General features: G+C 45.8%; 1 long non-coding RNA gene across 1 annotated transcript; it reads left to right on the top strand.

Moving 5' to 3' along the window:
• The first annotated feature begins 902 nt into the window (after window positions 1-902).
• On the top strand, window positions 903-21,619 carry LOC139175863 (uncharacterized). Its single transcript, XR_011560585.1, has 3 exons — window positions 903-1,246; window positions 19,523-19,585; window positions 21,595-21,619. It is a non-coding gene; the product is annotated as an uncharacterized lncRNA (long non-coding RNA).
• Window positions 21,620-27,235: the final 5,616 nt, after the last annotated feature.

Raw genomic sequence — 27,235 nt, 5'->3', positions numbered from 1 at the left:
TCTGTGTTCTGAAAGTGCAGTTTAAAAATGGCTTTTCCCACTTTTTTATACTTCCCAGTCTAGTCCCACTCCAGCCTAATGTGTGAGTGGTCTGTGCTTAAACACAATCAGCCAATAAAATTGTCCCTTACAGCCAGTAATATTTGCCCCTCCTACTTGAATTCAAAAAATACAAACTGTAAAAGAGCACTAGTTTTCTCTCCTCTTTCTCTGTGTTCTGAAAGTGCAGTTTAAAAATGGCTTTTCCCACCTTTTTATACTTCCCAGTCTAGTCCCACTCCAGCCTAATGTGTGAGTGGTCTGTGTTTAAACACAATCAGCCAATAAAATTGTCCCTTACAGCCAGTAATATTTGCCCCTCCTACTTGAATTCAAAAAATACAAACTGTAAAAGAGCACTAGTTTTCTCTCCTCTTTCTCTGTGTTCTGAAAGTGCAATTTAAAATGGCTTTTCCCATCTTTTTATACTTCCCAGTGATTAAGCTAGCCTGAGATATACATTCATATTTAGTGCTAGCCTAAATTCTGCATTTCTTAAACCTTGACCTATGCCCCACATATATAGTTATGTTTGACATTTAGAGTACAAAAGTACATTTTGTGTTTATAATCTATGCCTTGCATCTGGTAGAACATAGCTGTGCTACAGGAAAAGGACATGGCTTTGATGGTGCAGAGATAGAGCACATAGCTCTATGTATGAACCCACATACTAACAGCAAGTTCCTTTTTTGTTGTACATTCTGCACCTTCTATATTGTATAACCCCTTTTTTTACTTTCTGTATAAGGAAACATTGACAACTAGTATCTGATTGGCTGATATTGTGCGTTTTTTGTACTCCTTTGGAATTGTATAAAGAGCCATGAAAAACAATCCACGTTGTTCAGACATTGCTTTTATATCTTCTGAACCTGAAGTTACTCAAATAAACCTGAGTTACGCAATCTCCTTGTGGTCTCCATTCCCTTGATTGGCAACTGAGTTTTGCTGCAACATTTCTGGTGGCCCGTACAGGGACTCGAGGGGCCCTGACGCCCTCTGGATGCCCACCGTGGTGTCAGTTGCCCTGTAATGTGAGAGAGGAATCGTCCAGGCGCCATCGGACATTTTATCCGAGGACCTTCCCACTGACACGGGGGCGGCGACACCACCGGTTTGTATTCCAAGAACCATCGAGTGGGAGATCAAAGACCAGGACATCTGTTCGCCGGCTGGAAGAGTAACCGTGTCTCCAAGATAAAAGGCAAGTCCTCAACTATATGCACTTTTTAGAGACTGGTGCGAGTCTATCTCTCCCTATGTCAAGGGACAGAGGCAAGGACTGATCACCCTCGTTTTGGCTCGTTCTTCATTAAAGGGCTCGTAAGGTGGGAGGCCTATGTTTTTAGAGAAAAAGTTGTTTGTGTGTGTGTGATTGCTTACCGCGGTTCCCACAGGTGACTGTGAGTTCCAGGACCTTGGGCCGGTAGAGGTTGTGCGAAGTGAATAAAAATCCTTTTGTGTCTCAAGGGAAGGACCCCTTACCTCCCTTGTATACTCCCTCCCCTTTTCTGTCTGGTGCCCCGGGTGGAAGGTGGGAGGGAAACCGAGTGTGCCCAAAAACCCCCCTTGAGTGTGTAATGAAACATTTCAACCAGGTTTATAATAACCAAACTCGAGAATATGGTATAAAGTGGAGCCATCACATTCTGACCAACCTTTGTACGTCAGAATGGCCCTCCTTCAACTTGGGAGGGCCCGATATAGGAACCTTTGATATTCCCACTATATTGTCAGTTCATAGACTTGTATTTGAAATTGGCTCGAAACCCACCTCCATGGGTCACCAAATATAGGACCCAACAATGTAAAGTCATGGCCATGGTCCCCATTCAGGGGCCACGCTCAGGAGAAGGACCCCTAGGAGGGGGGGAGAAGACTCGTCCCCTCCCTGGCAGCCCCATTGTTCCGTCTCCCTCGCCAAAGGGGTCGAAAGATTCAGTCGATCCCTCGAGGGAGATAGGAAAATGTAAAACCCCCGTATTGTCCAGTTGCCTAGAGGAAGTGCCCCAGCCTCCGCCATACATCCTTTTGCCCTGTGGCCAGGCCCGGGCACAGTCGTCCATGAAACTGGATGAGGCAGTAGGATCCAGTCCTTCACAACAACTCCCAAAGTTGGCACTGAGAAATGCCCCAGAAAAGGACCCATACAGAGTGTCAAACAAGTAGTGGTGGATCCTAAAGATCCTACCCACTGTGTAACGTTTCCCTTGTCACAAGATATATTGTTAGTAATTCCAGATGAGGCATTCTCTTACTATAGGGACACCGACTTAGAGTCGTGTACCCCTTTGACTCATTTGTGAGTGAGTATATTGATAAACCCCTTTTTGGTTTATGTGAAGTTATTTTGATTATTGTTTCGAATACATACTGGAAGGCCTGAATTTGTTTCTATTGTGATAAAATGAAAGCCACTGAAGTCACCCAATCCCTTCTCTATCCCATTGTGACCTGGAAGGAACTGTCCTCTGGGATCTGCCTAGATAATGTTCCTGAAATCCTGCAGAAAACACTTAAAATTATTAAGTTGAAAAGCCCACTTTTTATGTGCCCACATGTTAGTGCTTAGTTATAACAAACACTGTAGAGAGGACCCTACCAGCTACCTTTCTTTGTGTTGTGAAGCTTGCTTCTCTTAAATCTTGGGTCCACTTCACTCCTATCAAACTGGCTGTCCCACTCTTGTGGACAGCATTTCTTCATTGTATATTAAGAGGTTGAGGATGAGAAAGAAGTTATAAAGGTTTTTGATGGCTTTATTTGGCAGTTGAAGGGAATTCCGTATTGATGAATTCCAAGATTAGTGTATAGATGTGGGTATGAAAGAGGTTTCTTTTATGTATAGTAGTTTGTGTGTTTCACATATGATGAACTGGAGTCCAATACTGAGGAAAATAACTGCCAATTTTCATGTTTTCTGATAGATGAATTTATCTACTAATTACCTATTGAGTTACTTTTTAGAAAATTCATCATTACATTAAAAGCGCATACTGTACCTCTAAAACAGCGTTTCCCAACCGGTGTACCGCGGCACACTAGTGTGCCGCGAGACATGGCCAGGTGTGCCGCGAGAAGCTCCAGCTGGGCGGGGCGCTGCCGGCGCCCCTGCCTGAGTGTCGTCCTGTGGATGGTCTTGGGCTTCACAGTTGCTTCCTGGTTCCCTCTCCTCCCACCGCCTGTGTCTCCCGCCGTCGCCTCCACCAAGCCAGTGCCCATTGCCGTGGGTTCCTCGAGTGGGAGCTGCCACTTCCCTCCGTCCAGCTCAGCCACGCTGCCGTAGAAAGCACAGAGGTTATTGCCACCACTTCTGCCTCCACTCAGGGAGCCACCGTGGTCACCGCGCCTTTTCCTCTCGCTCAACTCAACCACGATGGCTCCCTGAGTGGAAGCAGAGGTGGCGGCAATAACCTCTGCACTTTCTACGGCAGCGTGGCTGGGCTGCCTGGAAGGAAGCGGCAGCTCCGAGGAATGAGGCGCTGGCGGTAGACACAGGCGGAGGGAGGAGAGGGAACCAGGAAGCAATCGTAAAGCCCAATACCAGCCACAGAACGACCTTCAGCCAGGGGCACCGGGTCCGCGCGCAGCCATGGTGGGAGCAGCATGAGAAAGAGAGGATTCTATCCCCCGAGGAGATGCCCATCGAGCTGCAGGTCCCGCTGCCGTCGCCTTCTTTCCCTCCGCCTCTTTCTCCTCATGCAGCCTGAGCCCGCCTTTGCGAGTCCGCCCTGGCTTTCGCTTTGCCCCATGATTTCCCCGCAATTTCATCCAGGCCACCTCTTGCCTCCTTTTGAACTGCGGGGAAATCTGCGAGCGAAGCAAAAGCCAGGGCGGGAGAGAAGCGCGGTGGTGGGGAAGGAGGAGAGCCCCTCAGCGCTTCCCCTCCACCAAGATGCCTGCTTGTCCTCGCGCCTCGTTGCTACCTCCTGCCTTTTTCCAGGGGCCTTTGGAAGGCACCCAGGGAAGGGGCGGGATTGGGGGTGGCTGCAGCGGCTTTTCGTCTTCCTCATCCAGCTGCTAACGCCAGCCCAGCCCCTCTTGCAGTCCCTTCACCGAGCGCTTTTGTCCCAGGCTGTCAGCGAAAGGGCTACAGGACAGGCGGGGCTGGCGTTCTTCTCACAGCTGAAGCAGGATTTGGAATGTCGGGGGTGTGTGCGTGCGGGCTCTGCATCCCCCTGGCACCCAGAACATTTAAAATAAGAAAAACCTTCGCCGGCCTCCGCAGAGAAGAAAGGAAGAGAGAGAAAGAGAGAGAGAGCAAGAGAGACATAGCAAGAGAGGCAGAGAGAGAGAGAGAAAGAGAAAGAGAAAGAAAGAAAGAGATCTAGCAAGAGAGAGAGAAAGAGAGACACAGAAAGAGACACAGAAAGAGACACAGAAAGAGACACAGAGAGAGAGAAAGAGATAGCAAGAGAGAGAGAAAGAAAGAAAGAAAGAGAGAGAATGAAAGAGATAGCAAGAGAGGCAGAGAGAGCAAGGGAGAGAGAAAGACATATAGGGAGGGAAGGAGGGAGAGAGAAAGAGAGCAAAAAAGAGGAAGAAAGAAAGAGGGATGGAGAGAGAGAGAGAAGGAAAGGAAGAGAGAGAAAGAGTGAGGGAGAAATAGAGCGAAATGGAGGAAGATTTTTTTTTGTCAAAACTTTTCTTTAGCCACCCCCCCACCCCCCTGTTCAGTGTTCCCCAGGATTTTGAAAATATGAATAAAGTGCCGCGGCTCAAAAAAGGTTGGGAAACACTGCTCTAAAAGAACCCGATAACTTTGAAAGGAATTTGAATGAAAGATTTTGGCACAAATATATTTAAATGATACATAGCAGGAATTTGTTTTTTTTTAACAATTACCTTTTATATTTGTTGGAAGGAATAGTCTCTTGTTGTATGCCCATAAGAAAATTGCTAGCTGGGATATTTTGAAGGATATCTTGAGGTTCCAGATGAGGGAAAACATTTTTTTTTAAACCCTTTGATCAGGGCCGCCATCAGGAATTTTGGGGCCCCATACAGCCTAAGTGTCTGCCCCCCCCCGCCATTTTAAAACTACTTTTTTTAAGTTTTTAAGAAGATGTTAGATAATCATCTGAAAATAGCTGTAAATAAAACCCGATGTTCCCAGAATTAACCGCCCCTCTCCGAGTTTTCGGAGAGGGGCGGCATACAAATCCAAATAATAAATTATGATAGCAACAACTTGACCTTAGTTTTACTGGAACTATAGAATAATCATATAATAACCGCTGATGTTACAGGCCGTATAACTATATAAAGAAGGAACTGTGAGGATAACAGTTCAAAAGGGATGGGGGTGGTGTTTGTTATGTTGTGTTGTTTTGTTGCTTGTCTTATAAAATGCAAATACAAAATTTAAACAAACAAATAAGTATATTGTAAAATGATAGATTATGTAAAACCCCCGTATTGTCCAGTTGCCTGGAGAAAGTGCCCCAGCCTCCGCCATACATCCTTTTGCCCTGTGGCCAGGCCCGGGCACAGTCGTCCATGAAACTGGATGAGGCAGTAGGATCCAGTCCTTCACAACAACTCCCAAAGTTGGCACTGAGAAATGCCCCAGAAAAGGACCCATACAGAGTGTCAAACAAGTAGTGGTGGATCCTAAAGATCCTACCCACTGTGTAACGTTTCCCTTGTCACAAGATATATTGTTAGTAATTCCAGATGAGGCATTCTCTTACTATAGGGACACCGACTTAGAGTCGTGTACCCCTTTGACTCATTTGTGAGTGAGTATATTGATAAACCCCTTTTTGGTTTATGTGAAGTTATTTTGATTATTGTTTCGAATACATACTGGAAGGCCTGAATTTGTTTCTATTGTGATAAAATGAAAGCCACTGAAGTCACCCAATCCCTTCTCTATCCCATTGTGACCTGGAAGGAACTGTCCTCTGGGATCTGCCTAGATAATGTTCCTGAAATCCTGCAGAAAACACTTAAAATTATTAAGTTGAAAAGCCCACTTTTTATGTGCCCACATGTTAGTGCTTAGTTATAACAAACACTGTAGAGAGGACCCTACCAGCTACCTTTCTTTGTGTTGTGAAGCTTGCTTCTCTTAAATCTTGGGTCCACTTCACTCCTATCAAACTGGCTGTCCCACTCTTGTGGACAGCATTTCTTCATTGTATATTAAGAGGTTGAGGATGAGAAAGAAGTTATAAAGGTTTTTGATGGCTTTATTTGGCAGTTGAAGGGAATTCCGTATTGATGAATTCCAAGATTAGTGTATAGATGTGGGTATGAAAGAGGTTTCTTTTATGTATAGTAGTTTGTGTGTTTCACATATGATGAACTGGAGTCCAATACTGAGGAAAATAACTGCCAATTTTCATGTTTTCTGATAGATGAATTTATCTACTAATTACCTATTGAGTTACTTTTTAGAAAATTCATCATTACATTAAAAGCGCATACTGTACCTCTAAAACAGCGTTTCCCAACCGGTGTACCGCGGCACACTAGTGTGCCGCGAGACATGGCCAGGTGTGCCGCGAGAAGCTCCAGCTGGGCGGGGCGCTGCCGGCGCCCCTGCCTGAGTGTCGTCCTGTGGATGGTCTTGGGCTTCACAGTTGCTTCCTGGTTCCCTCTCCTCCCACCGCCTGTGTCTCCCGCCGTCGCCTCCACCAAGCCAGTGCCCATTGCCGTGGGTTCCTCGAGTGGGAGCTGCCACTTCCCTCCGTCCAGCTCAGCCACGCTGCCGTAGAAAGCACAGAGGTTATTGCCACCACTTCTGCCTCCACTCAGGGAGCCACCGTGGTCACCGCGCCTTTTCCTCTCGCTCAACTCAACCACGATGGCTCCCTGAGTGGAAGCAGAGGTGGCGGCAATAACCTCTGCACTTTCTACGGCAGCGTGGCTGGGCTGCCTGGAAGGAAGCGGCAGCTCCGAGGAATGAGGCGCTGGCGGTAGACACAGGCGGAGGGAGGAGAGGGAACCAGGAAGCAATCGTAAAGCCCAATACCAGCCACAGAACGACCTTCAGCCAGGGGCACCGGGTCCGCGCGCAGCCATGGTGGGAGCAGCATGAGAAAGAGAGGATTCTATCCCCCGAGGAGATGCCCATCGAGCTGCAGGTCCCGCTGCCGTCGCCTTCTTTCCCTCCGCCTCTTTCTCCTCATGCAGCCTGAGCCCGCCTTTGCGAGTCCGCCCTGGCTTTCGCTTTGCCCCATGATTTCCCCGCAATTTCATCCAGGCCACCTCTTGCCTCCTTTTGAACTGCGGGGAAATCTGCGAGCGAAGCAAAAGCCAGGGCGGGAGAGAAGCGCGGTGGTGGGGAAGGAGGAGAGCCCCTCAGCGCTTCCCCTCCACCAAGATGCCTGCTTGTCCTCGCGCCTCGTTGCTACCTCCTGCCTTTTTCCAGGGGCCTTTGGAAGGCACCCAGGGAAGGGGCGGGATTGGGGGTGGCTGCAGCGGCTTTTCGTCTTCCTCATCCAGCTGCTAACGCCAGCCCAGCCCCTCTTGCAGTCCCTTCACCGAGCGCTTTTGTCCCAGGCTGTCAGCGAAAGGGCTACAGGACAGGCGGGGCTGGCGTTCTTCTCACAGCTGAAGCAGGATTTGGAATGTCGGGGGTGTGTGCGTGCGGGCTCTGCATCCCCCTGGCACCCAGAACATTTAAAATAAGAAAAACCTTCGCCGGCCTCCGCAGAGAAGAAAGGAAGAGAGAGAAAGAGAGAGAGAGCAAGAGAGACATAGCAAGAGAGGCAGAGAGAGAGAGAGAAAGAGAAAGAGAAAGAAAGAAAGAGATCTAGCAAGAGAGAGAGAAAGAGAGACACAGAAAGAGACACAGAAAGAGACACAGAAAGAGACACAGAGAGAGAGAAAGAGATAGCAAGAGAGAGAGAAAGAAAGAAAGAAAGAGAGAGAATGAAAGAGATAGCAAGAGAGGCAGAGAGAGCAAGGGAGAGAGAAAGACATATAGGGAGGGAAGGAGGGAGAGAGAAAGAGAGCAAAAAAGAGGAAGAAAGAAAGAGGGATGGAGAGAGAGAGAGAAGGAAAGGAAGAGAGAGAAAGAGTGAGGGAGAAATAGAGCGAAATGGAGGAAGATTTTTTTTTGTCAAAACTTTTCTTTAGCCACCCCCCCACCCCCCTGTTCAGTGTTCCCCAGGATTTTGAAAATATGAATAAAGTGCCGCGGCTCAAAAAAGGTTGGGAAACACTGCTCTAAAAGAACCCGATAACTTTGAAAGGAATTTGAATGAAAGATTTTGGCACAAATATATTTAAATGATACATAGCAGGAATTTGTTTTTTTTTAACAATTACCTTTTATATTTGTTGGAAGGAATAGTCTCTTGTTGTATGCCCATAAGAAAATTGCTAGCTGGGATATTTTGAAGGATATCTTGAGGTTCCAGATGAGGGAAAACATTTTTTTTTAAACCCTTTGATCAGGGCCGCCATCAGGAATTTTGGGGCCCCATACAGCCTAAGTGTCTGCCCCCCCCCGCCATTTTAAAACTACTTTTTTTAAGTTTTTAAGAAGATGTTAGATAATCATCTGAAAATAGCTGTAAATAAAACCCGATGTTCCCAGAATTAACCGCCCCTCTCCGAGTTTTCGGAGAGGGGCGGCATACAAATCCAAATAATAAATTATGATAGCAACAACTTGACCTTAGTTTTACTGGAACTATAGAATAATCATATAATAACCGCTGATGTTACAGGCCGTATAACTATATAAAGAAGGAACTGTGAGGATAACAGTTCAAAAGGGATGGGGGTGGTGTTTGTTATGTTGTGTTGTTTTGTTGCTTGTCTTATAAAATGCAAATACAAAATTTAAACAAACAAATAAGTATATTGTAAAATGATAGATTATGTAAAACCCCCGTATTGTCCAGTTGCCTGGAGAAAGTGCCCCAGCCTCCGCCATACATCCTTTTGCCCTGTGGCCAGGCCCGGGCACAGTCGTCCATGAAACTGGATGAGGCAGTAGGATCCAGTCCTTCACAACAACTCCCAAAGTTGGCACTGAGAAATGCCCCAGAAAAGGACCCATACAGAGTGTCAAACAAGTAGTGGTGGATCCTAAAGATCCTACCCACTGTGTAACGTTTCCCTTGTCACAAGATATATTGTTAGTAATTCCAGATGAGGCATTCTCTTACTATAGGGACACCGACTTAGAGTTGTGTACCCCTTTGACTCATTTGTGAGTGAGTATATTGATAAACCCCTTTTTGGTTTATGTGAAGTTATTTTGATTATTGTTTCGAATACATACTGGAAGGCCTGAATTTGTTTCTATTGTGATAAAATGAAAGCCACTGAAGTCACCCAATCCCTTCTCTATCCCATTGTGACCTGGAAGGAACTGTCCTCTGGGATCTGCCTAGATAATGTTCCTGAAATCCTGCAGAAAACACTTAAAATTATTAAGTTGAAAAGCCCACTTTTTATGTGCCCACATGTTAGTGCTTAGTTATAACAAACACTGTAGAGAGGACCCTACCAGCTACCTTTCTTTGTGTTGTGAAGCTTGCTTCTCTTAAATCTTGGGTCCACTTCACTCCTATCAAACTGGCTGTCCCACTCTTGTGGACAGCATTTCTTCATTGTATATTAAGAGGTTGAGGATGAGAAAGAAGTTATAAAGGTTTTTGATGGCTTTATTTGGCAGTTGAAGGGAATTCCGTATTGATGAATTCCAAGATTAGTGTATAGATGTGGGTATGAAAGAGGTTTCTTTTATGTATAGTAGTTTGTGTGTTTCACATATGATGAACTGGAGTCCAATACTGAGGAAAATAACTGCCAATTTTCATGTTTTCTGATAGATGAATTTATCTACTAATTACCTATTGAGTTACTTTTTAGAAAATTCATCATTACATTAAAAGCGCATACTGTACCTCTAAAACAGCGTTTCCCAACCGGTGTACCGCGGCACACTAGTGTGCCGCGAGACATGGCCAGGTGTGCCGCGAGAAGCTCCAGCTGGGCGGGGCGCTGCCGGCGCCCCTGCCTGAGTGTCGTCCTGTGGATGGTCTTGGGCTTCACAGTTGCTTCCTGGTTCCCTCTCCTCCCACCGCCTGTGTCTCCCGCCGTCGCCTCCACCAAGCCAGTGCCCATTGCCGTGGGTTCCTCGAGTGGGAGCTGCCGCTTCCCTCCGTCCAGCTCAGCCACGCTGCCGTAGAAAGCACAGAGGTTATTGCCACCACTTCTGCCTCCACTCAGGGAGCCACCGTGGTCACCGCGCCTTTTCCTCTCGCTCAACTCAACCACGATGGCTCCCTGAGTGGAAGCAGAGGTGGCGGCAATAACCTCTGCACTTTCTACGGCAGCGTGGCTGGGCTGCCTGGAAGGAAGCGGCAGCTCCGAGGAATGAGGCGCTGGCGGTAGACACAGGCGGAGGGAGGAGAGGGAACCAGGAAGCAATCGTAAAGCCCAATACCAGCCACAGAACGACCTTCAGCCAGGGGCACCGGGTCCGCGCGCAGCCATGGTGGGAGCAGCATGAGAAAGAGAGGATTCTATCCCCCGAGGAGATGCCCATCGAGCTGCAGGTCCCGCTGCCGTCGCCTTCTTTCCCTCCGCCTCTTTCTCCTCATGCAGCCTGAGCCCGCCTTTGCGAGTCCGCCCTGGCTTTCGCTTTGCCCCATGATTTCCCCGCAATTTCATCCAGGCCACCTCTTGCCTCCTTTTGAACTGCGGGGAAATCTGCGAGCGAAGCAAAAGCCAGGGCGGGAGAGAAGCGCGGTGGTGGGGAAGGAGGAGAGCCCCTCAGCGCTTCCCCTCCACCAAGATGCCTGCTTGTCCTCGCGCCTCGTTGCTACCTCCTGCCTTTTTCCAGGGGCCTTTGGAAGGCACCCAGGGAAGGGGCGGGATTGGGGGTGGCTGCAGCGGCTTTTCGTCTTCCTCATTCGGCTGCTAACGCCAGCCCAGCCCCTCTTGCAGTCCCTTCACCGAGCGCTTTTGTCCCAGGCTGTCAGCGAAAGGGCTACAGGACAGGCGGGGCTGGCGTTCTTCTCACAGCTGAAGCAGGATTTGGAATGTCGGGGGTGTGTGCGTGCGGGCTCTGCATCCCCCTGGCACCCAGAACATTTAAAATAAGAAAAACCTTCGCCGGCCTCCGCAGAGAAGAAAGAAAGAGAGAGAAAGAGAGAGAGAGCAAGAGAGACATAGCAAGAGAGGCAGAGAGAGAGAAAGAGAAAGAGAAAGAAAGAAAGAAAGAGAGCTAGCAAGAGAGAGAGAAAGAGAGACACAGAAAGAGACACAGAAAGAGACACAGAAAGAGACACAGAGAGAGAGAAAGAGATAGCAAGAGAGAGAGAAAGAAAGAAAGAAAGAAAGAGAGAGAATGAAAGAGATAGCAAGAGAGGCAGAGAGAGCAAGGGAGAGAGAAAGACATATAGGGAGGGAAGGAGGGAGAGAGAAAGAGAGCAAAAAAGAGGAAGAAAGAAAGAGGGATGGAGAGAGAGAGAGAAGGAAAGGAAGAGAGAGAAAGAGTGAGGGAGAAATAGAGCGAAATGGAGGAAGATTTTTTTTTGTCAAAACTTTTCTTTAGCCCCCCCCCACCCCCCTGTTCAGTGTTCCCCAGGATTTTGAAAATATGAATAAAGTGCCGCGGCTCAAAAAAGGTTGGGAAACACTGCTCTAAAAGAACCCGATAACTTTGAAAGGAATTTGAATGAAAGATTTTGGCACAAATATATTTAAATGATACATAGCAGGAATTTGTTTTTGTTTTTAACAATTACCTTTTATATTTGTTGGAAGGAATAATCTCTTGTTGTATGCCCATAAGAAAATTGCTAGCTGGGATATTTTGAAGGATATCTTGAGGTTCCAGATGAGGGAAAACATTTTTTTTAAAACCCTTTGATCAGGGCCGCCATCAGGAATTTTGGGGCCCCATACAGCCTAAGTGTCTGCCCCCCCCCGCCATTTTAAAACTACTTTTTTAAAGTTTTTAAGAAGATGTTAGATAATCATCTGAAAATAGCTGTAAATAAAACCCGATGTTCCCAGAATTAACCGCCCCTCTCCGAGTTTTCGGAGAGGGGCGGCATACAAATCCAAATAATAAATTATGATAGCAACAACTTGACCTTAGTTTTACTGGAACTATAGAATAATCATATAATAACCGCTGATGTTACAGGCCGTATAACTATATAAAGAAGGAACTGTGAGGATAACAGTTCAAAAGGGATGGGGGTGGTGTTTGTTATGTTGTGTTGTTTTGTTGCTTGTCTTATAAAATGCAAATACAAAATTTAAACAAACAAATAAGTATATTGTAAAATGATAGATTATGTACTATCTTATTTTTTTAATGTTTACATAATAACTACTTTTTTTAAAAAAGTCATCTGTCTGAAGTAGTGTAGGATTCCTGTCTAAGCAGGGGGTTGGACTAGAAGACCTCCAAGGTGCCTTCCCACTGTTATTCTATTCTAATTATCCAGGGGGTTGTGTAGTTATCAGTGGTATTTAAATAGGAGCTGTTAAAAAAAAAAAATACAATTTCATATTGCTTCACATCTCAATATCCTTTTCGATCTAGTTTTTACGCCCATCGGTGAACGCAGGTCTGAACAAGCCCGTGGTATCCAAGTTAATTTCAATGTACACTGCTCAAAAAAAAGTGAAGGGAACACTTAAACAACACAATATAAACTCCAAGTTCTCAATCAGCGTTGCTTCCTAAGTGGACAGTTTGATTTCACAGAAGTTTGATTTACTTGGAGTTATATTGTGTTGTTTAAGTGTTTCCTTTATTTTTTTGAACAGTGTAGATAGAGCAGGAGGTCTCCAATCTTGGCGACTTTAAGACTTGCCGACTTCAACTCCTAGAGTTCCTCAGCCAGCGAAGCTGCCTGGACAACTCTGGGAGTTGAAGTCCGCAAGTCTTAAAGTCTCCAAGGTTGGAGACCCTCTGATAATACAGGGATTCTATCGTTGTATAAGTCAGTGTTTCCCAACCTTTTTTGAGCCGCGGCACATTATTCATATTTTCAAAATCCTGGGGAACATTGAAAGGGGGGGGGGTGGGCTAAAGAAAAGTTTGGACAAAAAAACCCCCTCTCTCTTCCTCCCTTTTGCTCTATTTCTCCCTCTTTCTCTCTTTTCCTTCCTTCCCTTCTTTCTCTCTCTCCATCCGTCTTTCTTTCTTCCTCTCTTTTTTGATCTCTTTCTCTCTCCCTCCTTCCCTTCCTCTGTCTTTCTCTCTCCCTTGCTCTCTCTCTCTCTCTCTCTGTCTCTCTTGCTATCTCTTTCTTGCTTTTTTCTCTCTCTCTTTCACTGTCTTGCTATACGTCTCTTTCTTTCTCTTTGCCTCTCTTGCTATCTCTCTTTCTTTCTCTTTCTCTCTCTCTCTGCCTCTCTTGCTAAGTTTCTCTTTTTCTCTTGCTATGTCTCTCTTTCTTTTTCTCTCTCTCTGCCTCTCTTGCTATGTCTCTCTTTCTCTCTCTTTTTCTCTGCCTCTCTTGCTGTCTCTCTTTCTTGCTCTCTCTCTCTTTCTCTGCCTCTCTTGCTATGTCTCTCTTTCTCTCTCTCTCTGCCTCTCTTATATGTCTCTCTTTCTTTCTCTTTCTCTCTCTCTCTGCCTCTCTTGCTAAGTCTCTCTTTTTCTCTTGCTATGTCTCTCTTTCTTTTTCTCACTCTCTGCCTCTCTTGCTATGTCTCTTTCTCTCTCTCTTTCTCTGCCTCTCTTGCTGTCTCTCTTTCTTGCTCTGTCTCTCTTTCTCTGCCTCTCTTGCTATGTCTCTCTTTCTCTCCCTCTTTCTCTGCCTCTCTTGCTGTCTCTCTTTCTTGCTCTGTCTCTCTTTCTTTGCCTCTCTTGCTATGTCTCTCTTTCTCTCTCTCTCTCTTGCTATGTCTCTCTTTCTTTCTCTTTCTCTCTCTCTCTGCCTCTCTTGCTAAGTCTCTCTGTCTCTCTTGCTATGTCTCTCTTTCTTTCTCTGTCTCTCTCTCTCTGCCTCTCTTGCTAAGTCTCTCTTTTTCTCTTGCTATGTCTCTCTTTCTTTTTCTCTCTCTCTGACTCTCTTGCTATGTCTCTCTTTCTCTCTCTCTTTCTCTGCCTCTCTTGCTGTCTCTCTTTCTTGCTCTGTCTCTCTTTCTCTGCCTCTCTGCCTCTCTTATATGTCTCTCTTTCTTTCTCTTTCTTTTTCTCTCTCTCTGCCTCTCTTGCTATGTCTCTCTTTCTCTCTCTCTTTCTCTGCCTCTCTTTCTGTCTCTCTTTCTTGCTCTGTCTCTCTTTCTCTGCCTCTCTTGCTATGTCTCTCTTTCTCTCTCTCTCTGTCTCTCTTGCTATGTCTCTCTTTCTTTCTCTCTCTGTCTCTCTTGCTATGTCTCTCTTTCTTTCTCTTTCTCTCTCTCTTGCTATGTCTCTCTTTCTCTGCCTCTCTTGCTATGTCTCTCTTTCTCTCTCTCTCTGTCTCTCTTGCTATGTCTCTCTTTCTTTCTCTTTCTCTCTCCCTCTGCCTCTCTTGCTAAGTCTCTCTTTTTCTCTTGCTATGTCTCTCTTTTTCTCTCTCTCTGCCTCTCTTGCTATGTCTCTCTTTCTCTCTCTCTTTCTCTGCCTCTCTTGCTGTCTCTCTTTCTTGCTATGTCTCTCTTTCTCTCTCTCTCTGCCTCTCTTATATGTCTCTCTTTCTTTCTTTCTCTCTCTCTCTCTCAGCTGACCGCCACGTCAGGGCTCCCGCTTGCATTCAGCTGAGAGAGAGAGAGAGCGCTCCCTCTCGCCGCCGCCTGGAGCTCCCTCTTGCCACCGCCATCTCCCCGCGACTGCCTGCGGCCGCTGCAGCCCCCCTCCCACCGGGCCACAAAGGACACTTGCCGCCGACGCCAGTGAAGCTTCAGCTGGGCGGGGCGCTGCCGGTACTTCCATCCTGGGGCTCCCGCTCGCAGCTCTGCCCCGCCTCCTGCTCGATGCTGCGGTTTTTGGCGCTGTCCTGCTGTGCCCCAAAGAAGGAAGGCGGGAAAAAGGCGCGAAGAATGGAGCTCTCCTTCTTCCTGCCTTCCTTCTTTGGGGCCCAGCAGGACAGCGCCGAAAACCGTGGCATCGAGCAGGAGCCAGAGGACAGCTGCGAGCGGGAGCTCAGTGCAAGGAGCCGCTGACTGCGGGCCCCAATTTGCCCGGGGCCCGGTACCGCGCTCCCTGTAGTACCCGTCTATCGGCGGCCCTGCCTTTGATTATGAATTATGAATTGAACACCTATCTGATAAATGAAATGAAGTACTGGTAGGGAGTCTTTTGGTGTTGTGAAATGGAAATGTTTAATTGCTGCTGTGACAATTGTTGCCAAATTTTACAATGCTCATAAGGAAGCTAAACATTTTAGGAAAAATTTTCACAATTGAGTAGAATTCAATGATAAACACTTGCTTTCTGGATTAAATCTGTGGCATCATTTAATATAGCTGAAAGTCTCATGTAAATTTAGATAAACCGGTTCTGTGAAAATAGATATTTGCACCGTATGGTGATGTATTTCGGGGTTTGGCTCTGTTTTAAGGGAAGAGATTTAATAGGCAGTGGTAGTATAATAATTTGTGTGACAAGCAGAGGTTTTTAAAAGATGTCTAAAAATAAAGCTGAATGATCAGTGTGATTGATTATAAGAAAGGCCTGTATAAGGTATGGATTATTGAGGAAAGATTAGATGCTGCAAAAGAGGCAGTAGGGAAGAAGAAGGACAACTAATAATTTAACTTAGTGTGAGAAATATGATTGTGTGTTGGACATGTGCATGAAAAATTCATAATTGTTTTCCATTCATTGTAAAAGAACATTTGTTTTTGATTGAGTGTGAATGAGTGTATATACTAAAACATGGATATGGGAATAATATAAATAAGGGAATACAGTGGTTGGGATGAATAACCTGATACTGGTGATAACAAAGGTGAACCTGGTAATATTGGATTCCCAGGACCAAAGGGTCTTTCATGGTGAACCTGGAAAATCTGGAGAGAACATGCCTTGGTATGGAAAAATTATATGTATATTAATAATGTATATTAATAATAATATAGGTACACGTTTTATGGTCTATTTAGTATAACCGGGAACTGAAAAGGATTCCCTTCTGTCTGAGTATATTTGGCAAAGGCTGGGGAGAAAATTGAATCCCAGAAGCAGCATAAAGTTATAACAACCTTGAAATGTTTACCTTTAGCATTTGTATGTGTATAAATGATTGTGCAATGTATATTAAAGTGAGTTATACTGGAATGAGATGCAATGAGATGCTAAATTGTTTCTGAAGCAAATACAAAAACTTGTCCCAGTTTTTTTCTTGTTTAAGGTCTGACGGGCTGGTGGCTTATTTACAAGTGCATAATTTTAAGAGTGGTGACTGATTCCTGAGTAAAAACTTAAAAGAATACAAACGGAAGCTTATTTGGGAACGTCCATTGCAAATACTGATAATGATTGAGATGACTGTGCATGCCATAGATACACACGAAGGGTCTGATGCATGAAGGAATGGACTTTGCCAATTCATCAGTGTCTCCCGAAAGCAGAGTGAGAGAAGGAGGACTGAAAAACCTTTTACTGGTTTTTAAATAAATGGAACTTTGGAGGCTGGATTTGTGAATCTGGGAAGGAATTATTTACTTTGCCATTGTCATTCTCATAGAGAAGAGGATATATCTGAATAGGTCACATTTATGTTGTGAAAATTTGTCCCTTACAGCCAGTAATATCTGCCCCTCCTCCTTGAATTCAAAAAATACAAGCTGTAAAAGAGTACTAGTTTTCTCTCCTCTTTCTCTGTGTTCTGAAAGTGCAATTTAAAATGGCTTTTCCCACCTTTTTATACTTCCCAGTCTAGTCCCACTCCAGTCTAATGTGTGAGTGGTCTGTACTTAAACACAATCAGCCAATAAAATTGTCCCTTACAGCCAGTAATATCTGCCCCTCCTCCTTGAATTCAAAAAATACAAACTGTAAAAGAGCACTAGTTTTCTCTCCTCTTTCTCTGTGTTCTGAAAGTACAATTTAAAATGGCTTTTCCCACCTTTTTATACTTCCCAGTCTAGTCCCACTCCAGCCTAATGTGTGAGTGGTCTGTGCTTAAACACAATCAGCCAATAAAATTGTCCCTTAGGGCCAGTAATATCTGCCCCTCCTCCTTGAATTCAAAAAATACAAACTGTAAAAGAGCACTAGTTTTCTCTCCTCTTTCTCTGTGTTCGGAAGGTACTAAAACTCTCGAATAGAACACATGAAATTGAACAACCCATCGGGAGAGTCCAATCCACGTAGTAACCTCCCTCGAAATGGAAGCCCAGGAGGTCGAAGTCATCGAGGTGTATGGGCAAGAGTCTAAAAGCCGACTTAATCTCACTGACACAGCATATGGGTTAAAAATAGGGTCACTTTATTAAATTAACATAAATTTAAATAACGTAAATTTAAATACATAAATCTAAATATTCAAATTTGACTATAAACAAAGAACCTGCAGAGGCCAAAAACTAACGGGGCGGAAATTCCTGCCAAAACCTTCCTGGGAAATATTGGGCAAAAACTCCTTGCTGAACCAGGTGAATGTATCCACCTTCACCTGGATCCAAGCCACGCCCCGAGGGAAATTGGATCCAGTGAGTCCCATGAGCATCCTCTCTGCAATCCCCGACGTTGTTCTAACCTCTAGTTCCTGGAGAGAGGCGGCCCATCACCTTTTTAAAAGATGCCCAAAGAAGCATGTGCGGTTGCTCCTACTGCCCATCTTGTCCCCTAACCTGCCATGGAGGGGGGGGTCAGATCTCAATCTTGGCCCCCCGACTCTCCCCAGATCTACTATCTAAGTCCTGGAGGAACCTCTGCAGGTCCAACAGAAAAGTGGCATTCCCCTCATCTAAGAGGTGAATGCCGTCGGCTCGGTAGAGCCAGGGCGTTGAAAACTTTATCAGGGGATGTTTACTACTAAACCCCCCTGGCCCCCTTACCACCTTACCAACAGCCTGGTTACCGTAACCTGGCCTCGTTGGCACCTTAGGTGATAAGCATTCCACCAGACAAGTCTGGGCAGAACCCGGACCACGTGATACGCGTGTCCGGAGGAGCAGAAGCGATGGCCCAGATGTCATTGGGGGCTTGACAGCACACTGCCACGCCCTGCAAAATTCCAAGGTCACTGCCCCCAAGGTGGATACCAGCAACTTGGGGGCTCTCTCGGAATGGCACCGGCCAAAAAACCAGAGGGAGGAGCCCCTCTCAACAAAGTCCCCTGCGGACGACCAGACAAATGAGTCCACAGGCCCAGGGTGAGCTGCAATCCAGAAAACAACCTCGCAGCATACCTTCCGGCCCGAAAAACAAAACTGTGGCCATAGCCACATGGCAGGCCTGGAAGCAGAACTGGCTGAAAGACAAAACAGAAGTTAAACACAGCCGATGAGGTGGGACCCTAATGAGAGGCCCTAACAGAAGATTAGAAAGCTAAAACGTAACAACTACTGATGGGCGGACCGAACTCGCACAATTTGGGTCCGTATCGAATTTTGTGGTGTTCAATATGCTGAACACGAACCCAAATTTTTTTGAAACTTCGGACAATGTTTGGGGGCGCATTCGGCATTCGGAGCTCTGCTGTCACTGGCAGGTTGCTAAGGACGCCAAGGTGATCACTTCATGGATTCCATGGAATCCAGGAAGTGATCACATGGCATCCTTAGCAACCTGCTGGTGACGTCAAAGCTCCGCCCCTGGAATCTCTTCGTGGGAGGGATTCCCCAGCTCCTTCAAAGGGAGGTCTTCAGGTAAAAATAAACATTATTATTTTTACAAAAAAGGACGCCGCAGCGGCGCTGCAAGCAAGGAGCAGTCCTTTCAAGTAAAAAATAAACATGTTTCTTTTTATGTTCTTTGCTTGCAGCGTTCGGAGTTCGAGTTCGGGTTCAGTTCAGGTTCGGCCGAATTGTGCGTAAAGTTCATCCAAACTTGCCGAACCTGAACACCATTGGGTTCGCCCATCACTAATAATAATGAAGAGAAATGAGAGAAAATTCCGTTTTTAGCAAAAATGATTTTTTAAAAATCACAAATGATGTTCTATGAAGAGGGGAGGAGGGAGAGGGAGGGAAAGAGAGAGAGAAATCAACAAGAGTAGTTACAGAAGAAGGGGATTAAATTAGATGAATAGGTTCCAAAAGAAGTGGTTCCTTATGATTCGAAGTAGAATGAGGTTTTGCAGTGACATTAAGACATTTAAAAATAACTTTCAACTTAATATAAAGAAACAGTTTTACCACAATGCAACTGGATAATGGATGGACATGCCTTGGAACACATTAAGTCTTGTTTCACTGATGTGCTAAAGTAGGATTGTAGAGAACAGATGCAATAATAAAGGGGCTAATAATAAAGGGACTAATGAAAAAGGGTGTTCAAATATTTCAGAGGCATTTTAATAGGAAAATGACCTTTGAAATATGAGTTTTCTCTTGGGCCAAAACGTCTCATGGGTCAAATCCTAATTCAAATTTTGCTTTGTCTTATTAGGAAATATCTGCTATCCAGGATTTCTTCTACAATTAATTATTCCAACGGGATTACTCTATCCAGGTATGCTTACTCTACCTCAAGGTTTTTAGCAAGCTCAAACTCTTTGTTTCTTTTTATCACACTATTTGATTGCACTGACATTAATAACTGATATTTTCTCCTAAATAAATGAAATAAAAGGTTACCAAAATGAAATGACACAAAATGGCTCTGGAATTCATCCTGAAAGAAAAGGTGTCCCATCCCATCACCTCCATGATTTAAGATGACATATTGACAATGTTCACTGTTTTATATTTCTTTTTCCAGTGGTGGGATTCGGGTGGTGATTAAGTGAACTCTGGGGTTGTTAAACAAGTCCATTTTCCCCAATGGGCATTTTTAACCAGAAACCAGAAGTAATTGTTGGAAACTGGCAAAAAACATAGAAAACCACAGCCACATCTGGGAAGCAGGCATCTGTCTGCTGCAGCACAGGAGTGCATAGAGGAAGCCACGTGGCCGGAGCTCATGTAGACCGCTTTTGCCGCTGGCCACAGATGCTGCTCTAAGCACCGTAGTGAGAATATCTCATGTGGACATCCTTGCTGGTTTCTTTGCTTTCTTAACTGGTCATAACCTATGTGCAACGGGGGAGCAGCAGTGAGCTGCAGGGGGAGCAACAGCGAGCAGCAGGGGAGAGTAGCAGTGAGTAGCAGGGGGAGTGGTGGTGGTGAGCTGCAGGGAGACTGGCAGCAAGTAGCAGGGCAAGCGGCAGGGAGTGGTGGAGATCACATGAGTTATTTTGGTATATTTCCGATCTTTTTGCTTCTGCGCATGTACAGAAACTAAAAAAATAGGAAATCCTGTGCTTTATGCTCACACACGCAGGCACACACTCCTCGCCCATTCTGGTAGTGCTGGGAATGGTGGCCTGCACCTGGTTCCCACTTATTCACTGCCAGTTCGCTTCCTCCTGTACCATGTGGATGTACCATGGGGGTACGCATGAGCTTGGCACATGTGTGGAAAACAATTTAATCCTCTCAAATTAAAAAAAACTCTAAAGGAAACATGGCAACCCATGCAAAGAAGAATAAATATAAAAATAAATTAAAATTCAAAATATTCAAAATACTGACCAATTGAGTTTGGTGATATCAAGAACCAGTTGAACCAGTCTGAACTGGGAGTTATCCACCTCTGAGGTGGTCCTTGTTTAATGGCCAGTTGCTTAGCAAGTGGTCTAATTTACAACTGACTTCCCCAGAGCTACTTAAACTGATTTTGGAGCTTTGACAGCCATGCACATACAAACACACACACACACTCACAAACACACACACACACACGAGAGCAGAGAGCAGACCATGTGGCCAGAGCTTGGGTAGGCTGCCTTTTCTGCTGGCCCCAGCTGCTGTGCAGCAGCTGAAATTTCTCATGTGGACGTCCTTCCAGCAGCAAATGTTTCCAGTTTCTTTGCTTCTGTGCATGCATGGAAATAAAAAACTTATAATTTTTAACCGGAATTGTGCCTGTTGGGTGTGGACGGTGAGTCCACGCCCGGCGGCTATGGATCTAATCTATATGCTCCGTTACCACCACCAGAACAGCATTCCCACCAGTCCGGTGCATAGCCCATCCCTGGTGGGAACCCACGCTTGGACCACTTGTATTTGGTTTGCTTAAGGGTTCAGAGCTGTAGGAATCAGATTTCCTTGGGCCCCTTGGGAAATTGTAAAAGGTCAGAATGGGGAATCCAAGTAGGAGAACTAGGATTGTACCCATGATATTTGGAAAGTCAGTGTTTGACATGTACAGTTAGTCTTCAACTTACAACCACAATCAAGTCCAAACTGTTTTACACTTAAAACAGTAATTAGGGCAAAGAAATTATGTTGATTTGGGCATGCCAATCCAGTCACATGGCCATATAACCACGCCTACACAATCATATGTCCACCTAGCCACACCCAGCCAGTCACATGGTCACTTAGTCACACTCACCCATTCACATGTCCATCTAGCCACACCCAAAGAACCAGTAGTAACAAAATTGAAACCCACCATTCTCTTCCATTTTTTCATAGGAGCCACACAGGAGAAAGGAGCCATGACAGCCAAGGGAATCCATGTGCTCTGTATGCTCTTTTCATTTGCTTGGATAGTCTTGGAGAGCGAAGCTGCAAAGTTCGATTATAATAAGAATATTGATTTTCCAAGGACCAAGACTTCAAGAGCTGTCAACTACTGTGATAATATTATTAAGGCCAAAAATATAACTAACCGAAGATTTAATGTATTTATTCATGAGCCAGATGATGTCATCAAAAAGTTATGTCCTGACGGGTATACTGGTCCAGTGGTAACTCAAGAATTGCGTCTTACTGTTTGTAGATATTTTTTTGACTATTTGGTTCTAACTAATAGATATGGCCTCTACATATATTGTGAAAATGGTCGGATCACTGAATATAACTTAACACTTAGGATTGGCGGAAAGCTATAAGATGGGATATAAGAAAAGAATCTTGCAAATCTCATTCTGATCTTCCTCCTTCATTCTTCTCCACAATAACCTGTGCAGTTGAAATGTATTCTTTATTAGGTACTTTATGTCATGTGATCGAACCTTTATTGAGGAGTAATGGAAATACCCTCTTGATTATAATACAATAAATCTTTTCTTTAAGCATGCAACTATATTTTGTTCCGTCTTTTTTCAAACAACTGTTAGATATTATCATGACTGGGGAAGAGGGGATAGCAAGGGTGGAGGATGGGTGGCCAAGAAATTTGATCAGAATAAATTCATTCACCTTCTGAGACTGACTATTTCTTCATCGTGGTTGCTTTCCTTCTTTTTGCAAACTTAATCTTCATAAATCTGCTTTGATAAAAATGCCCTTACTTGCTTACTTACATACTTGCTTACATACTTACTTACTTACTTACTTACTTACTTACTTACTTACTTACTTACTTACTTACTTACTTACTTACTTACTTGTTTATTTATTTGACTTCTATGCTGCCCATTCCAATGGGACTCAGGGCGATTTACATCAATATTAAGAAATATTTTGATAATGGTGGTGTCACTGTCCCCTTCTTTTCCTTCTCCTTCTCCACTGGGTCCCTCATCCCAGTCAGGGCTAGGTCCTGAAGGAATGGCTTTTTCGCCCTCAGGAAGATCTTTAGGAGGGAATATCTCCATTGATTGAAAGGCCCAGCGACTCAGCTCTGAGGGTTTTCCAAGCCTCTCCTTTGCAGCTGAGTATGTTTTGGCTCTTGGGAGAGAGGGGGGGTGCTGGGGCCAAGAACTCAACTGCTCTGTGGCCCCTGTTTCCTCTAAGATCCTTAGGAGGGAATATCTCTATTGATTGAAAGGCCCAGCGACTGAGCTCTGAGGGTTTTCCAGGCCTCTCTTTTGCCGCTGAGTGTTGCTTGGCTGTTGGGAGAGGGGGGGGGGGCTGGGGCGAAGCCTTCAACTGCCCTGTGGCCCCTGTTTCCTCTAAGCTACGCAGCCGCACAGCCATGCACGCAACAAGGAACTGCCATGAAGTGTTTTCCAACACTGCACAGTGATGCCTGAGCTGCCAGGCAGGAGGACTGCCAGGGTCAGAGTGTCGGGTCTGTGGATGAGTGGGAAGCAATTAAGGTGTGAGAGAAGGACAAAAAAGCCCCCTTGACCTCCATGCAAATAAAAAGGGGGATTTACTCTCTCTTTCCCCCCTTCCTCTGTCTCTGTCTCTGTCTCTGTCTCTGTCTCTCTCTCTCTCTCTCTCTCTCTCTCTCTCTCTCGTGGCTACGAAAAGCTTCTCTTCCCTCCTGACCTCTTCAAGATTCTCAAACTTCCCAGCCGCCACCACTTCTCATCTCTATTGCCCCGGGAGTGGAGCCAGGTCCCATTTCTCCCCACATGAAAGCTGCAACCAGTGGTGCCCTATCTGCCCCTCCCTATCTGCCCACCAGCCCCACTTGCAGTCTTCAGTGGGGAGGTGCCAGAAGAGGCCCCCTCTGTAGCTGATCTCACTCCTCAGTGGGAGCTCCGCAGCCTCTGGAGCCACAGTTCCTATGCGGCCCGAAAGAATGAGACACAAAGAGCCCCTGCACGCCATCCCCCCATCTGCCCTGGGAGGAAGACCATCCAGGCACTCTGATTGGCTGCACAGAGGGTTGTTTGAATGCACTTTCTGACCTCAGAGAAAAAAATAAAGAGGAAGGGAGGAAGGAAGGAAGGAAGGAACAGGGAGGGAGAGAGAAACAAAAAATTGAGGGAGGGAGAGTGGGAGGGAAGGAGGGAGAAAGGACAAAAGAGAAGGGGGAAGGAAGAGAGAAAGAGAGAGAAAAAGAAAGGAAGAAAGAGAAAGGGAGTTAGGGAAGAAGAGAGAGGGGGGAGAGAAAGATGGAGAGGGAGAGCAAGATCTAGTTTAAACTAGCTCAACTATTTAAATGGCATTTTGATACTTAGCAGAGTTGTCATCTGATTATCTGCTATCCAGGCTTTTTGTGGAAGTTTTACAAGGCTATGTATGCAGTGAAGGGCAGCATAAAATTTTACTACCACACAGTGGACGTGGCTTATTTTATGGGTGTGGCTTGTGACTGGGTTGGAGTGGCTTGATGGTCATGTGACTGAGTGGTCATGTGAGTGGGCTTTGCCAACTTGATGTCAGTTATGCACACTCAGCCACATGACTCCCCATTTCAAAGAACATTTTGAAACTCTGATGGAGGGGTTTGATAGGGGAAAAACTCCCCAAAATAGAACCGAAGACTTAGGCTGTGGAAAAGCCATAAATTTTCCAGAAGGAATCAAATCATTCAACTTCTGAGGTTGCTTTGTGAGAAGAGAAATCAGGCAGTGTCCACAGAGCCACACAAAGTAAAGAAAAATTCATGTGTGCGAGGCAATTAAGTTCTTGCTGTGGCATGGAGTTTTTGGAGAGTTGCTCCAAGGTTGCAATCACCCAAGGAGGCTGCATTTGTATGCACACATTAGGCAAACTGACACTTTTCCTACACACTGGGCAAACTCCACACTTGATCCCTATTCTCCCTATCAGATCTGACTGGCAGTGCCACTCCACGGGGTGCACAATCCACCCCCACCCCACCTTCCTACCACTTCTTGTCCTTCTTTTACCGGTAGTTTACACTAAAAACATTCTTTATTAAGCAAAACCACCGGAACGGAGGGAAGTCATAAGGGTAAGGCTCCCAGCAGCTCTTGGGTGAAAAGGCAGACAGAAAAGGCAAAAGGGAGGAGAAGAAGGGAGACACCAGGGCTGTGCAAATGTTTCAATCTGCTGATGCCCCACCTTCAATGCATGTCTCTGACATTGCAAGGTCTGTGTAAATGGCAGCCTCCCATTTGCCCCACCTTGGGAAGAATGCATAAATTCAGGGGTTGAGACTTGAGAGGGGTGGAAGTGGTGGTGGTGGTGGGGGTTTGTTTAATATCAAATCCTTATATTATCTGGTGTGACCAGGAACTTTAAGAGCTATAAAAGAAGGGGGAAATAAAAAGAGAGAGGGAGAGAAACGGGAGTGGGATAGGGGCTGATGGGGCAACTTGTATCCTCCACATGCATCAGCCCAGGGAAAGAGCACTTAATTACCTCCAAATATGGATTTGACTTTAGAATTCTGACATGGCAAATGGTGATGGATAATTGGACTAAAAATGTTTGCAATGCTAAAATATATTTGTAATTCATCACTGTACTAATTAATAGAACTTAAATACTAAAAAAACCCTAACTTTCGAGTTTGCTTTGGGAGGAGAGATATCTGGCAGCATCAACCCACCCCCCAACCCACCTCCTTGGGCGACTGGAGCCTCAGAGCTACTTCTGGCCCTTACAAAGTAAAGAAAAGTTGTGAGTGTGAGGCAATTAATTCTTGCACTGGTGCAAAGTTTTTGAAGTGTTGCTCCAAGACTCCGAGGCTGCAGTTGCCCAGGGAGGGGGTGGAATATTGCCTGATTTCTCTCCTCCCAAAGCAACCTTGGAAGTTGGGGTGGGTTTAGTATTTAAGTTCTTTTAACCTTCCACCCTACCCCCAGGAGGAGGCGTGTCACTGCAAGGACTCTGTAAACAGCAGCCTCCCATTTGCCCCATCACGGGAAGAATGCATAGATTCAGAGGGGTAAGAGGGGGGGTGGGAGCAACTCATTTCCCCCTATGCATGGCTGCTCCCAGTCCAGAGAGAGAGCACAATTGAGAGGCACACTGGATCCTAAGCTCTGGGTTACCTCCAAAGTAAAAAAGCTCCTTAGCTGCTGGCTTGCTTTTTGCTTGATGCAGCTTGGGAAAGTGGTGCTGATTGGCCACCGCAGCCTGACTGTTTAATTCTCTCCCAACTACACAGCCTTCTCCTCGCCCTCCCTTTTCCTCATCCTGGCTAGTCTGCTGGCGAGCACAACAATGTGTGTGCAAATGATTTTTAAAAATAAATTTAAAACTAATTTTTTTAAAATGATGTGGTCCTGCCGGTCAGCTAAAATTTTCATTAACTCCATAGAAGCCCCGCCCCCTGTGAACAGCAGCCCATGACTGGGTCTCAGGTGTTGCGGGCAGGGGCGGAGATGGAGGGTCACGGAAGGGGAAAGGAGGGAAAGAGGGTGGACGGGCAGCTGCAGCAAGAGCAGCAGCACCCAGGTGCGTACGCCTCATGTTCTGGCTGGGCTGGCTCTGCCTTCATTCGCCTGCCTGTCTAGCCCAGTGTTTTTCAACTAGTGTGCCGCGGCACATAGTCAGGTGTGCTGCGAAGAAGGAAACTGAGGTTCTGGTCTCACAACTTTTTGTTGAGGGCAGGAAGAGCAAAAAGTCACAAAACCGGAAGCTGTGCTTCCTTCTTCGCGCCTTCCAAGTTTTCCGGGAGCTGCAGCACCCCGCCCAGCTAGAGCTTCCCTGGCAGCAGTGGCAGGTGAGCTTTGGGGCCTCCATCCTGGCCCAGCGCAGTAGACCAGTGCTAGCCCCACAGCACCAGCATGTATGGCATCCAGCAACACGTCCAGCCACCATCAGCAGTGCCTCCGCCCTGGAGCTCCCACTCGCAGTCAACCACCCTGCCCCACAGCTACTGCCCGATGCCGCTGTTGCCAGCGTGGTGCACAAGAGAGAAAGAGAGACAGTGAAAGAGAGAGATAGCAAGAGAGAGATAGCAAGAGAGACAGAGAGAGAGAGTGAGACACAGAGAGAGAGAGCAAGAGAGAGAGGGGGGGTAGAGAAAGAGAGAGAAAGCAAGCAAGAGAGAGAGAGAAAGAGAGAAAGAGAGAGAAGGAAAGAGAGAGAGAGAGAAGGAAAGAGAGAGAGAGAAATGAGAGAAAAAAAGGGATCAAAAAGAGAAATGAGAAAATGATTGAGTCAGAGAATTAGAGGAAAGAGAGATAAACAAAAGAGAGAGAGAAGTGACTCTTGATTTAAAGCATATGATTAGTGATGGGCGAACCGAACCCGCACAATTCAGGACCGTACCGAATTTTACGGTGTTCAGTACCCCGGACCCAAACCCGAAATTTTAAAAAAATCTGTGCCGAAGTTCAGGTTCGGTTTGGGCAGCGTGGCAGAGTGGCGGACCAATGGACACCCTTCTTCTTACCTGAAGGCATGCGGAGGAGTCGGTGGAAGAAGATGACGAGGTGCTAGATCCCATGTGGACCGAAGGCCGACAGAGTTCAAAGGAGGAAGAGGCTGTGGTAGTCCCACAGCCCCAGGCAGCCAG

Source organism: Erythrolamprus reginae, chromosome Z (genome assembly GCF_031021105.1).
Source record: "Erythrolamprus reginae isolate rEryReg1 chromosome Z, rEryReg1.hap1, whole genome shotgun sequence".
NCBI lineage: Eukaryota > Metazoa > Chordata > Lepidosauria > Squamata > Dipsadidae > Erythrolamprus > Erythrolamprus reginae.
Note: the sequence above shows the minus strand (reverse complement) of the source record. Positions and strands in the feature narration are given on the sequence as shown.